Below are 13,626 nucleotides of genomic sequence, written 5' to 3'. Positions count from 1 at the left end.
CTATCTTTAAGCGGACTTTATCTTGCACTGAATGTTGTACCGTTTATCCTTGCACTGTGGACGGCTTGATTGTAATCATGTATAGTAATTTCTTTGACTGGATTGCAGGTGAACAAAAGCTTTTCAGTGTACCTCGGCACACATGACAATAATAAACTCAGCTCAACTCAAATCAACAGGGTGGCACAACGGTAGAGTTGCTGCCTGACTGGGCCAGAGATTTGGTTTCAATCGTGACTGCAGGTGCTGTCTGTACGGAGTTTGTACGTTCTTCCTGTGACCGCATGGGTTTTCTCTGGGTGTTCCGGTTTCTACCCACACTCCAAGGATGTACAGGTTTTTAGGTGAATTGGCTTTGGTAAAAATTGTGAATTATCCCTAGTGTGTAGGATAGTGCTAGTGTACAGGGTGATCGCCGGTCGGCGCGGATTCGGTGGGCCAAAGGGTCTGTTTCCACGCTGTATCTCTAAAGTCTAAAGTCTATGAATTACAAGCCATCCCTGGGTAATGAATGGGTTCCATTTTCACTGCCAACCATAAGTTAGAGAATGCACAAAATGCACTGATCTGGTAACTGTAATGTTACAAGAAATAACATTAAAAGCACGTAATACTGATAAGAACAAACGATAAGAAAGACTGATAAGAAAGAACGAACAACTCATCCCAACTGAACCCAATTCAACTAAACTAAACTAAACATTTCACTCACTGGTCCTTCATGTTATTCTGCGCTCTGTTTTCCTGCTCAGTTATTGAAACTTGACAAATCACTTGTCCGATCCAAACTCCGACATACTGAGACTCCACCTCATCCGTTAGCAAACTTGCGCCAGGTTCTCTTTTCCGAGTGTTCCTTGGCTCCAAACATCTGCTTAACATCCAGCTGTCATTTCTGGCACCTCCCCTCCCACCCGAACCCCAGGACACCCAGGGTGTGCAGGAGAAAAAAGATGGAGCTGCTTAAAGTGGAGAAAGGAACGTCTGTTTAGACCCATAGAGTCATGCAGCATGAAAACAGACCCTTCAGCCCAACTTGCCCATGCCGACCAACATGCCCCATCTACACTAGTTTCATCTGCCTGTGTTTGGCGTGCAGCGTAGGTTTACTAGGTTAATTCCCGGAATGGCGGGACTGTCATATGTTGAAAGACTGGAACAACAAGGCTTGTATACACTGGAATTTAGAAGGATGCGAGGGGATCTTATCGAAACATAAGATTATTAATGGGTTAGACACGTTAGAGGCAGGAAACATGTTCCCAATGTTGGGGGAGTCCAGAACCAGGGGCCACAGTTTAAGAAAAAGGAGTAGGCCATTTAGAACGGAGATGAGGAAAAACTTTTTCAGTCAGAGAGTTGTGAATCTGTGGAATTCTCTGCCTCAGAAGGCAGTGGAGGCCAATTCTCTGAATGCATTCAAGGGAGAGCTAGATAGAGCTCTTAAGGATAGCAGAGTCAGGGGGTATGGGGAGAAGGCAGGAACGGGGTACTGATTGAGAATGATCAGCCATGATCACATTGAATGGCGATGCTGGCTCGAAGGGCCGAATGGCCTACTCCTGCACCTATTGTCTATTGTCTATTGTCTATACTATGAAACCTATCCTGTTCATGTACCTGTCTAAATGTTTCTTAAATTGAGGCAATGCTTGTCTCAACTACGTCCTGTGGCAGCTCATTCCATGCAAATGCAAAGGAAATATTTCCGGATGCAGTACATCATGGGCTAAAAATATCAGGCCTTATTTTGTAACGTTATACCAGATAGAGCTGCTAACACTTAGTGTAGAGGTGAAGATAGTCTTCAACTGCACTTACCCTTTCATCGGAAGTGGGTGGGACACAGTACTGTTGGTCAATGGTAATGGCAGGGCTGGTTTCCAAAGGAATAAATATCCCTGTGATAATGTGGGAACTGCAACTTGCCTAGGTCATTGGAAAGAAGGACACAAAGTGCTGGAGTAACTCAGCGGGTCTAAGTAAATAAAGTTACAGTGGATAGGGCTGGGCTGAAAGTCGTATGAGTTCTTGAAATGGTGTCAAGGTGACAATGAAGATGGTTGACATTCTATCTACTGAATTACTGCTCCATACAATATCCATGGATTTCTTAGGTTGAATTGAAGACTTTTTTCCCAATAAAGTGAGAATATACTCTAATCTTAAAAAGAGAAAGGAATGTCTGTTTAGACCCATAGAGTCAGGACGGCACGGTGGCGCAGCGGTAGAGTTGCTGCCTTACAGCGAATGCAGTGCCGGAGACTCAGGTTCGATCCTGACTACGGGCGCCGTCTGTACGGTGTTTGTACGTTCTCCCCGTGACCTGCGTGGGTTTTCTCCGAGATCTTCGGTTTCCTCCCACACTCCAAAGACGTACAGGTATGTAGGTTAATTGACTGGGTAAATGTAAAAATTGTCCCTAGTGTCTGTAGGATAGTGTTAATGTGCGGGGATCGCTGGGCGGCGCGGACTCGGTGGGCCGAAGGGCCTGTTTCCACGCTGTATCTGTAAATCTAAAATCTAAATCTCCAGAAGGCATCTGGTGAATTAATCGCATTAGATCACTATGATAACAAGAGAAGAATTTTCAGATGATAACCATTTGATTTTGGCTGGTTTTGTCTCATATTCTTTACCGACAAATATGAACAACATACTAATGCAGTCCATATCGTCCCATTAATATATTTCTATACATTACAGAGATAACAGAGCAAGATTCTGAAATAATAGAAAGAACCTAGCTTCAAGCCAGTGGTTTTGCTTTGTTTGATACGAAAAAGATGTCAACATTAATTGCCTAAAGTTGGAATATCTTGGTCATTTTCTCATTTGGAGTAGACCTTCTTAAAATTATGGTGAGAGGGGCAAAGTTGAAAGGAAATATGCATGGCAAGTTTTTTTTTAAACACAGAGGGTGGTGGGTGCCTGGAACGTGCTGCCAAGGATGGTGGTTGAAATGGATGCATTAGTTTAGTTTTAATTTAATTTATTTATTGTCACATGTAACGAGGTACGGTGAAGAGCTTTTATGTTGCGTGCTATCCAGTCAGCGAACAGGCTATGCGTGATTACAAGCATGCCATCCACAGTGTACAGATGCAGGATAAAGGGAATAATGTTTAGTGCAAGATAAAGTCCTGTAAAGTCCGATTAAAGATATGGTCTCCAATGAGGTAGATGTTAGAATAAGGAGTAGGCCATTTAGAACTGAGACGAGGAAAAACTTTTTCAGTCAGAGAGTTGTGAATCTGTGGAATTCTCTGCCTCAGAAGGCAGTGGAGGCCAATTCTCTGAATGCATTCAAGAGAGAGCTGGATAGAGCTCTTAAGGATAGCAGAGTCAGGAGGTATGGGGAGAAGGCAGGAACGGGGTACTGATTGAGAATGATCAGCCATGATCACATTGAATGGCGTTGCTGGCTCGAAGGGCCGAATGGCCTCCTCCTGCACCTATTGTCTATTGTCTATAGGACTCCAGTATCTGGGGGTGTGCATTTTTATACTTCTGTATCCCTTGCTTGATGGGTGAGGGGAGAAGAGGGAGTAACCAGGGTGAGATTGGTCCTTCATTATGTGGTGGCCTTGCCAAATCTGGAGGTATTGAGGGACAATTTCTACCCAACTGTTATCAGGCAGCTGGCATTAGTGGTGGCATTAGGGGGCAATTAGTGGCATTTATAACACTTTTGGATATGCATTTGGATATGAAGGGAATTGAGGGACATAGGTTCTGTGCAGGTAGATAAGCGATGGTCTTGGCATCATGTTTGGCACAGATGTTGCGGGCTGAAGGGCCTGTTCTTGTACAGTACTGTTCTATGTCTATGTCTATGTCTAATGTGCTGCTTAATGATAAATAACTTGCATTGGGCCAGAAATTCATTAGCACTAGCAGATCTCTGCAGGAACAAGTGAACATTATTAAACCCCATGAGACCATTTCCAACACTCAATAAAATCTTTATTTCTTAACTCCATCGCCCTGCTTTAGTTCTGTAATCCATGTCAACAATAAAGATTCTATTATGCTGACATTCAACTGCACTGCAATCATTCAGTCCCCACCATTAACATCCTGTAGATCGTCACTGGTCCTTGACTCATGTACCTCTTGTGGTTCCAAGGTTGCGGTGGCCCAGTGATGCAGCGATAGAGTTGCTGCCTCACAGCACCAGAGACCCGGGTTCAATTCTGACCACGGTTGTGCTGTCTGTGTGTAGTTTGTACATTCTCCCCGTGACCGCATGGGTTTTCTCCAGGTGCTCCAGTTTCCTCCCACGCTCCCAAAGATGTGCAGGCTTGTAGGTTAATTAGCTTCTGCAAATTGTCCCTCGTGTGTGCGGTAGAACTCGTGTCTGGGCGATTGTTGGTCGGCGTGGAGTCGTTGCGCCACAGGGCCTGTCTCTAAAACTAAATTAAACTAAACTAAACTAAGGAAAAATGAGAGGTTGGATAACCTGCCACTTCTAAAGTCTTTCCACCATTTACAAAGCACAAGTTGGGAGTGTGGCAGTACTCTTTCTCTCTGGTCTGGCGAAATCAGTTCCGCCAATAGTCATAAGTTCTTAAGTTCATACGTCATCGGAGCAGAATTAGACCATTCAGCTCATCATGACTACTCCGCCATTCAATCTATTTTCCCCTCTCAACCCCATTCTCCTGTATCTGCACACTGCGGACGGCTCAATTGTAATCATCTATTGTCTTTCCACGAACAGGTTAGCACGCAACAAAAGCTTTCCAATGTATCTCGGGACACGTGACAATAAACTAAACTCAAACCCACCGCTTGGATTTAGACTGGACTGGACAGCACTGGACCAAAGTGAAACTATCTCATGTTGTATGAGCTAGGTACATTCTCGCTGGTTAAGCATGCCAAAATGTTGGAATGGTCATTGGAGTTCTATGATGACAATTGTGAAAGAAATAGGTGATAAAATCGAGGATGAAAAGCCAAAAGACAAGGTAAAAGCATTAAGATATAACCTTGACACTTATTTTAACTCCTTCTGTGTCATTGCCTCTCCCTTTAGTTTAGTTTGGTTTATCATTGTCACATGTACCGAGGTACAGTGAAAAGCTTTTAGTTGTGTGCTATCCAGTCAGCGATACGGTCGTACATGAATACAACAAGCTGTCCACAGTGCACAGATAAAGGATAAAGGGTACAACATTTTAGTACAAGCTTTGGCATTGAAGTCTGATTAAAGATAGATCGAAGGTCTCCAATGAGGTAGATGGGAGGTTAGGACCCCTGTCGAGTTGGTGAGAGGACCGTTCAGTTGCCTGATAACAGCTGGGAAGAAACTGTTTCTGAATCTGGAGGTGTGCGTTTTCACACTTCTGTACCTCTTTCCTGATGGGAGAGGGGAGAAGAGGGAGGGACTGGGGTGAGACTGCTCCTGGATTAATGGGAGAGGGGAGAAGAGGGAGTGACTGGGGTGAGACTGCTCCTGGATTAATGGGAGAGGGGAGAAGAGGGAGGGACTGGGGTGAGACTGGCTCTGGATTAATGGGAGAGGGGAGAAGAGGGAGTGACTGGGGTGAGACTGGCTCTGGATTAATGGGAGAGGGGAGAAGAGGGAGGGACTGGGGTGAGACTGGCCCTGGATTAATGGGAGAGGGGAGAAGAGGGAGTGACTGGGGTGAGACTGGCTCTGGATTAATGGGAGAGGGGAGAAGAGGGAGGGACTGGGGTGAGACTGCTCCTGGATTAATGGGAGAGGGGAGAAGAGGGAGCAACTGGGGTAAGACTGGCTCTGGATTACGCTGGTTCTCCAATTCATTGCTCATCCACTGACAACTCTCATTTTCTCAACTTTAATGCCCACCAATGACAGCCTTGGCTTGGCTGCCTGCACCTCTAGAATTCCTTCCTTAATCCACTACAACCTCTCTCAGCTCCATGAGATATTCCAAGTAATATCCTCTTTGCTCCATCCTAATATCACACTTTGAGGCTCAGTGTCATAGCTCATCCAAAATATGCTTGCAAAGTTCCTTGTTGGTGAGAGGACCGTTCAGGGTCTCACCAAGTTTTAAGGGTTTGGAAGACTGTGGGCCAAATACAGGCAAATGGAACTAGCAATATGCCAACTTGGCATAAACAAGGTAGAATGAAGAGCCTGCTCCCATGTTACACTCTGTACGTCTGTGCTGTGCCGTGTTAAATGACTCTACGTCTTCCAAAGAGTGAAGAGGGAAGATACCAGATTCCAAGATAAGGCTTGACTTTCGATCAGGTGATGAAGATGCTATTTGGTTCCAATAGGAAGACGGAAGGCAACTCATTGCAGAGTGTTGGCAAAGTTGTGAATGCAAGAGATGTTCTTTTTGGAGATGTCCCCCTCTTCCATCAGGCAAGAGGTACAAAACGCACACCTCCAGATTCAGGGACAGTTTCTTCCCAGCTGTTATCAGGCAATTGAACCATCCTACCAACAACTGGAGAGCAGTCCGGACCTCCCATCTACCTCACTGGAGACCTGTGGACTATCAGACTATCGGGAGATATGCCAACTTATTCACACCTTTAGTTTAGTTTAGTGTCACGTGCACCGAAATACAGTGAAAAACCTTTTGTTGTGTGCTAACCAGTCAGCGGAAAGACTATATATACATGATTACAATCGAGCCTTCCACAGCATACAGATACTGTTTCAGTTTGAGTTTGAAGAAGGGTCTCGACCCGAAACGTCACCCATTCCTTCTCTCCTGAGATGCTGCCTGACCCGCTGAGTTACTCCGGCATTTTGTGATACCTACTGTTTCAGTTTAGTTTATTGCCACATGTACCGAGGTACTGTGAAGCACTTTTGTTGCATGCAAAGCAGTCAGCGGAAAGACAATACAGATGGGCGGCACGGTAGCGCAGCGGTAGAGTTGCTGCTTTACAGCGAATGCAGCGCCGGAGACTCAGGTTCGATCCTGACTACGGGTGCTGCACTGTAAGGAGTTTGTACGTTCTCCCCGTGACCTGCGTGGGTTTTCTCCGAGATCTTCGGTTTCCTCCCACACTCCAAAGACGTACAGGTATGTAGGTTAATTGGCTGGGTAAATGTAAAAATTGTCCCTAGTGGGTGTAGGATAGTGTTAATGTACGGGGATCGCTGGGCGGCACGGACTTGGAGGGCCGAAAAGGCCTGTTTCCGGCTGTATATATATGATATGATATGATATGATGATACGTGATAAAGGAAATAACGTTTAGTGCAAAATAAAGTCCAGTAAATTCCGATTAAAGATAGTCGGAGGATCTCCAATGAGGTAGATGGTAGCTCAGAACCACTCTCTAGTTGCTGATAGGACGGTTCAGTTGCCTGATAACAGCTGGCAAGAAACTGTCCCTGAATCTGGAGGTGTGCATTTTCACACCTGCCTCAACTATGTCCTCAGGTAGTTTGTTCTATACACCACCACCCTTTGTGTAAAAAAAGTACCACTTGCCTGATGGGGGAGGAGGGAAAAGGGAGTAACCAGTGGTGAGACAGGTCCTGGATTATGCTTCGACTGTAAATAAGGAGAAAAAATAGTTCCCCATTGGCTGTGTGGGGTCGATCGAGAGAGGACACTGATTTGGCGGCTGGCAAAAGAACAAGAGGCAACATGGGAAGAAAGAGTTCATGCAGCAACTTGCTACAACTTTGAAAGCACCACTTGGAAGGGTCAGTGGTTTTCAAAAGGCAATAAATTATTCCCTTTGTGAAAAAGTGCCGGATTAGATCATCCTTTGAGAGTGCTAGCAGTCATACAGCCTGAAAACAGGCCCTTCAGCCCAACTTGCCCATGCCGAACAACATGTCCCATCTACATTTCGATTTATTCACAAAATGCTGGAGTAACTCAGCAGGTCAGGCAGCATCTCGGGAGAGAAGGAATGGGTGACGTTTCGGGTCGAGACCCTTCTTCAGACTCCCGAGATGCTACCTGACCTGCTGAGTTACTCCAGCATTTTGTGAATAAATCGATTTGTACCAGCATCTGCAGTTATTTTCTTATATGTCCCATCTACACTCGTCCCACCTGCCTGCGTTTGGCCCCTATTCCTCTAAACCTCTCCTATTCATGCACTGTCTAAATGTTTTTAAAAAAATTATAGTGCCTGCCTCAACTACCTCCTCAGGCAGCTCATTCCATACACCCACTACCCATTTGTGTAAAAAAGGTTACTCCTCAGGTTCCTATTAAATCTTTCCCCCCCCCCCCCCTCACCTTTAATCTATGCCCTCTGGTTCTCGATTCCTCTACTCTGAGTAAAAGACCATGTATTCACCCTATCTATTCCATATGGGGCAAACTGCCTTCTGTATTGTCATTCACCACCTTTGACATTGCTTAAAAAAAACTCACCTGGTCTTTTTCAGGGGACATTTTATACCAACCAATATTGACATATGTTTAATGTTGCAGTAGGAAGGCAATTGCAACAGTGGTATTGGACTGTGCATTAGACTTGACCATGGATGGAGACATGTCATAGAGTAAAACAACACAGAAACAGGCCCTTTGGCCCAACTTGCCCATGATGACCAAGTTGCCCCATCTACACTAGTCCCACCTGCCTGTGTTTGGCCCACATCCCTCTAAACCTTTTCTATTCTTGCACCTGTCTAAATGTCTTTTACATGTTATTATGGTACCTGCAATGTTGTTATAGTACCTGCCTCAGTTCACGCCTCAGTTTGTTGCTTCTCAACTCTGGGGCATGTCTCAGTTATCAGTTACCAATGTCAATTGATCAATCGGTAAATTGACACAGCGGGGGAAAAGGCCATTCAGCCCCTCAATCCCAGGCCAATGCAATCCGTTCCTGGATGGAGTAACACCCCAAGCCCACACTGAGTGCCCTGTTGTAACTCTGGGTTGTTGAACTTCCATTAGTCTCAGTGTGGGTGATGTATGGACCAATACACCACACCATAGGAAGTGTGAAGGATATTCATTAAGAGCAGAATTAGAGGGGATTGGATAGGGTAGATGCACAGGGTCTTTTACCCAGAGTCAGGGAATCAAGATCCAGAGGACATAGGTTTAAGGTGAGGGAGGGAAGATTTAATAGCAACCCAAGGGACAACTTTTTCACACCGAAGGTGGTGGGTGTATGGAACGAGTTGCCAAAGGAGGCAGTTGAGGCAGGTACTATCGCAATGTTTAAGAAGCACAGGTCCATAGATAGGACAGGTTTAGAGGGATATGGACCAAATGCAAGTAGATGGGACTAGTATAGATGGGGCATCTTGGTTGATGGGCTGAATGGCCTGTTTTCATGCTGTATGACTCTAATGATTAATTTATAGAGCTTTATATCGGGCACAAGTGTGGCGCAGTGGTATAGCTGGCATAGCCGCTGCCTCGTGGTGCTGGAAATCTGGGTTCAGTCCCGACCTCAGGCACTGCCCGTGTGGAGTTTGCAGGTTCTTCCTGGGAATGTGTAGGTTTCCTCCCACATCCTTAAGGCATGCTGGTCAGTCGGCTAATCGACCACTGGTAAATTGCCACTGGTGTTGGTGAGTGGTAGAATCTGAGGGGGAAAGGGGGAGTTGATGGCAGTACAGAAAGAATAAAAAGCTTGGTTAGCACGGGATTAATATAAATGGATGGCTGATGGTCATGCACAGACTCTGTGGGCCGAAGGGCCTCTCTCCATGCTGAATCTCTCTATGACTCTATCCATCAAATGCTCTTCAACAACCCTGCTGGGAATCTGCTCACCAATTTCCTTGCACTAGGAAACTAAAACCACTTTTGCATTCATCTACCCCCCTCCCCCCCTCCCCCCCTCCCTCCCTCCCTCCCCACAAGTTCCCCCTGTGGCCCTGGGTGGAGGCGTTACATCAGCAGACACTCTGGGCTGCCACGTTATCAGGTTTTTTGGTCTTGACTTTATGAATGGAATGTAAACTAGAAAAACACTTAAGGCTTCAATCGCCACTTCCCCCACCCACCCCAGCCACAGCCCCCTGCATCAAGAGCTCAGAGTTAAGAGAGTTTTATTGTCATCTGTCCCGAAGAGGAACAATTAAATTCTTACTCACAGCAGCACAACACATATATAAATATAGTACTCTGTAAACAATGTAATAAACAACAAAAAGTTCAGTATATATATATCTATATGTATACACATAGATATATACACACACATACATGAACAGACATATATACATACATACACATATGTATACATATATACACACACACACATATGTATGTATATATATATATATATATATGTACATATATACATATATATACATATATACATATATATATATGTATATATGTGTGTGTGTGTGTGTGTGTGTGTGTGTCTCTATATATACACACATTATACACACATACACACACATAAAACAAACAGACATTCGAGAAATACAATGCAAACAGACCACCAACAAGGATAATGACAGTCACTTAAACAAGTATGCCACTTTTTAAAAAAAGACAAAGCAAATAAAACCTAACTCATCCCAGTGTGGGACTGATAGGTTTGTCCGGTGGAATTCACATGTTCATTCAATGACCCCGCAGTCCTAACACAAGCTGATCAGTTGTTCAGCTTTACTGAAACCATTCAACCCTCCCGGGCACTGCAACGTACACTTACTTACAAGGTCACTTTTTTTTTGTTGCCCGTACTGCACCGTTACTGTTTTTATGAGACGGACTCAACAACTTGTCCAGAATTAACGCCATTCAAACCAGATCAAACATCGCAAGGCATCGCACATTAGTGCATGCCATTTAGAAATCACCCGTGTTAAGAAAAACTTCAACCAGCAAACTATTTTGCAGTAAAACAATACAATTGTTACTTTCTTTTAAGGAGGATGTGAAGCCTCACCATAGAAAATCTGTTAACGATTGCAAACATATCATTCAACGTCAGAAACAGTACTTTTTTTTTTTGCTCTCCCCCACAAAACAAAAGCAAATAAAATCAATCACAATGAAACGAAGTTTTGAGACTGTATCAACTGTGGGCGAGAGCCATACCTCAAAGTTGCTCGGGTGGGTCCCAGTCTACTCTAAGATGTTGAGATGGTGACTTCTCCGGGCTTGTGGACAGAGCACAGGTGTGCAGGAGGAGGGAGCGAGGGGTCGCTGTCTTGGAGAGAGAGAGAGAGAGAGAGAGAGAGAGACAGAGAGACAGACAGACACACAGACACACAGACAGAGGAAAAGGAGGAGGGGAGAAAGAAAGAGGGGTCGCCTGCTTTGTGCGCCTGAACAAGTCTTCCAGACTTGGGTGCAATGACTGAAGCGAATTCCACACAGACACACACACACACACACACACCGGTAACTTCAGATCATATGGTAATCATATATCCCTGGTGGGAGCCAAGAACACTTTATCAGCCTTTTGTTAGTATCCTCCCCTCTGTTTGGCTTGTGTTCCCGGGTTAGTGAAGGATATGGACTGCTTGTTTTAACACACCCACAACCTCTGAACCTGTAATTTATCAAAGATGTCGTCGCTGATGTTTCAGAAAAGGGAACCGCAATAATATATATTTTTTCCATGATTGTGAAAATATTGTTTTCAGGGGAATAATTGGCTGATTATAAATAATTTGGTGGATTGTCCCTTTGAGGGTGGTCTAGAAAAATGAGATGTTGCCGAACAGAATCTCCCAAAAAAAAAATCTGCGCTCTTTATAAAAATAAATCTCTTCTTCTCTTCGGGAAACCTACTATTAAGTTGACACAAAAAAAAACCCAGCCATTTTTAGAATCATAATGAACCAGCCCAGTGGGATTTCAGAGTACTTACTGCACCAAAATAGTGCACTTTCTCTCAGCTGAATGGACAAGGCAGGCTGTAAATATTCCCTCATAAAATCAAATAAATAGCAAATGTTCAGCACATCATTATGGTCCTTTGTAACAGCCCCTCAGAGTTACTTTGTGATTAACATGTAGGTTGGCCAAATTATGTATCACTGACTTTAGACTTTAGAGATACAGCGTGGAAACAGGCCCTTCGGCCCACCGAATCCGTGCTGACCAGTGATCCCCGCACACTAACGCTATCCTACACACCAGCGACAATTTACAATTTTACCCGAAGACATTTAACCTTCAAACCTGCACATCTTTGGAGTGTGGGAGGAAACCGGAGCTCCCGTAGAAAACTCACACGGTCACAGGAAGAACGTACAAACTCCGTACAGACAGCGCCCGTAGTCAGGATCAAACCTGGGTCTCTGGTGCTGTAAGGCAGCAGCTCTACTGCTATGCCACTGGGCTGCAAGATAGAGTTATAGAGTCTTATAGCAGGGTAATAGGCTCTTCGGTCCAACTCTTCCATGCCCCATCTGCACTAGATGGGTCTGACGAAGGCTCCTGACCTGAAATGTCGCCTGTCTATCCCCTCCATAGATGCTCCCTGACCCTCTCAGTTCCTCCAGCAATTTGTGTTTTACTCAAGATTTCAGCATTTGCAGTTCCATCTAAACTAGTCCCCATATGGCATTTGACACATATCCCTCGATACCTTTCATATCCATGTACCTGTCCAAATGTCTTTTAAATATTACACCTGCCTCAACAACTTCCTCTGGCAGCTCATTACATATACCCATCACCCTTTGTGTGACAACGTTGCCTATTTAAGAATGTATTTCCCAAGGTTCCTATTTACCCTCGCCCCTCTCCTCTTAAACCTCTGTCCTCTCGTTCCTCGTTCCCTACCATTGGGGAAAAGGGTTCTATGCATTCACCCTATTTATTCCCCTCCTGAATTTATAATATCCCGCAGCCTCTTGGCCCGATATTGTGTGCATGTAGTAATATTGCCCAACCTCTCCCGATAGCTGAAGACCTCGAGTCCTGGCAACATCCTTGATAATCTTCTCCTCACTCTGTCCAGCCTAGAGGCATCTATCTTGCAGCAGGGTGACCAAAACTAACACAATCCTCCAAGTACAGCCTCACCAGAATCTCGGCCAACAATGATCGGCACAGTGCTAAAGCAGTAGGGTTACTGCTGAACAGCGACAGAGACCCACGTTCGATCCTGACTACAGGTGCTGTCTGTATGGAGTTTGCACGCTCTCCCTGTGAACGCGTGGGTTTTCTCCGGCTGCTCCAGATTCCTCCCACATTTCAAAAACGTGCTGGTTTGTACATTAATTGCCTTCTTCAAATTGTCCCCAGTGTGTAGGATAGGACCAGTGTACGGGGTGATCGCTGGTTGGCGTGGACTCGGTGGGCCGAAGGCCCTGATTCCACATTGTATCTCTAAAACGAAAACTATAAACTAAACGGTCCTATCAACTCTGCTGTGGAATATTCTGTGAGTGAGTGTTGTGAATTGGATTTATTTTACGGCTCCCTTTAGTTATTAGTTAGAAATTCCTGGAAATGAATGTTAAGACTGGACATTCTTACATCACATAAACGTCTAGAGGGGCCTCTTATCCACCAATGGCGTTTAAAATGCCGGGTGGGCCAATACCAGGGAATGAAGTCAGATGACTTAAACTTAAAGCAGGTGTAGAAAGAGAAATACAGTGAAGTTAAGAAGGAACGGCCCTCGATAGACACAGGCCCACCGCTGAATTTCCGGCACCCTTGGCTCCAGGGCCTTGCTCCAAGAGGAGACCCATGGTAC

General features: G+C 44.9%; 1 protein-coding gene across 2 annotated transcripts in view; it reads right to left on the bottom strand.

Annotated features, from left to right (window-relative positions):
- Positions 1-11,317, bottom strand: part of dcn (decorin) — a 39,829-nt gene extending 28,512 nt beyond the window's left edge. The window contains exon 1 of one of the 2 annotated variants that reach the window (XM_078416589.1): positions 11,004-11,317. The gene's annotated coding sequence lies outside the window, so the exon portion shown is untranslated. Of the gene's footprint in view, positions 1-10,851; positions 10,883-11,003 lie in introns of those variants that run through there. The other variant, XM_078416590.1, reaches the window with a different exon arrangement.
- Positions 11,318-13,626: the final 2,309 nt, after the last annotated feature.

The sequence above is a fragment of the Rhinoraja longicauda genome, chromosome 20, assembly GCF_053455715.1.
Source record: "Rhinoraja longicauda isolate Sanriku21f chromosome 20, sRhiLon1.1, whole genome shotgun sequence".
In the NCBI taxonomy this organism is placed as follows: Eukaryota; Metazoa; Chordata; class Chondrichthyes; order Rajiformes; family Arhynchobatidae; genus Rhinoraja; species Rhinoraja longicauda.
This window is presented reverse-complemented; position numbering and strand designations above follow the sequence as displayed.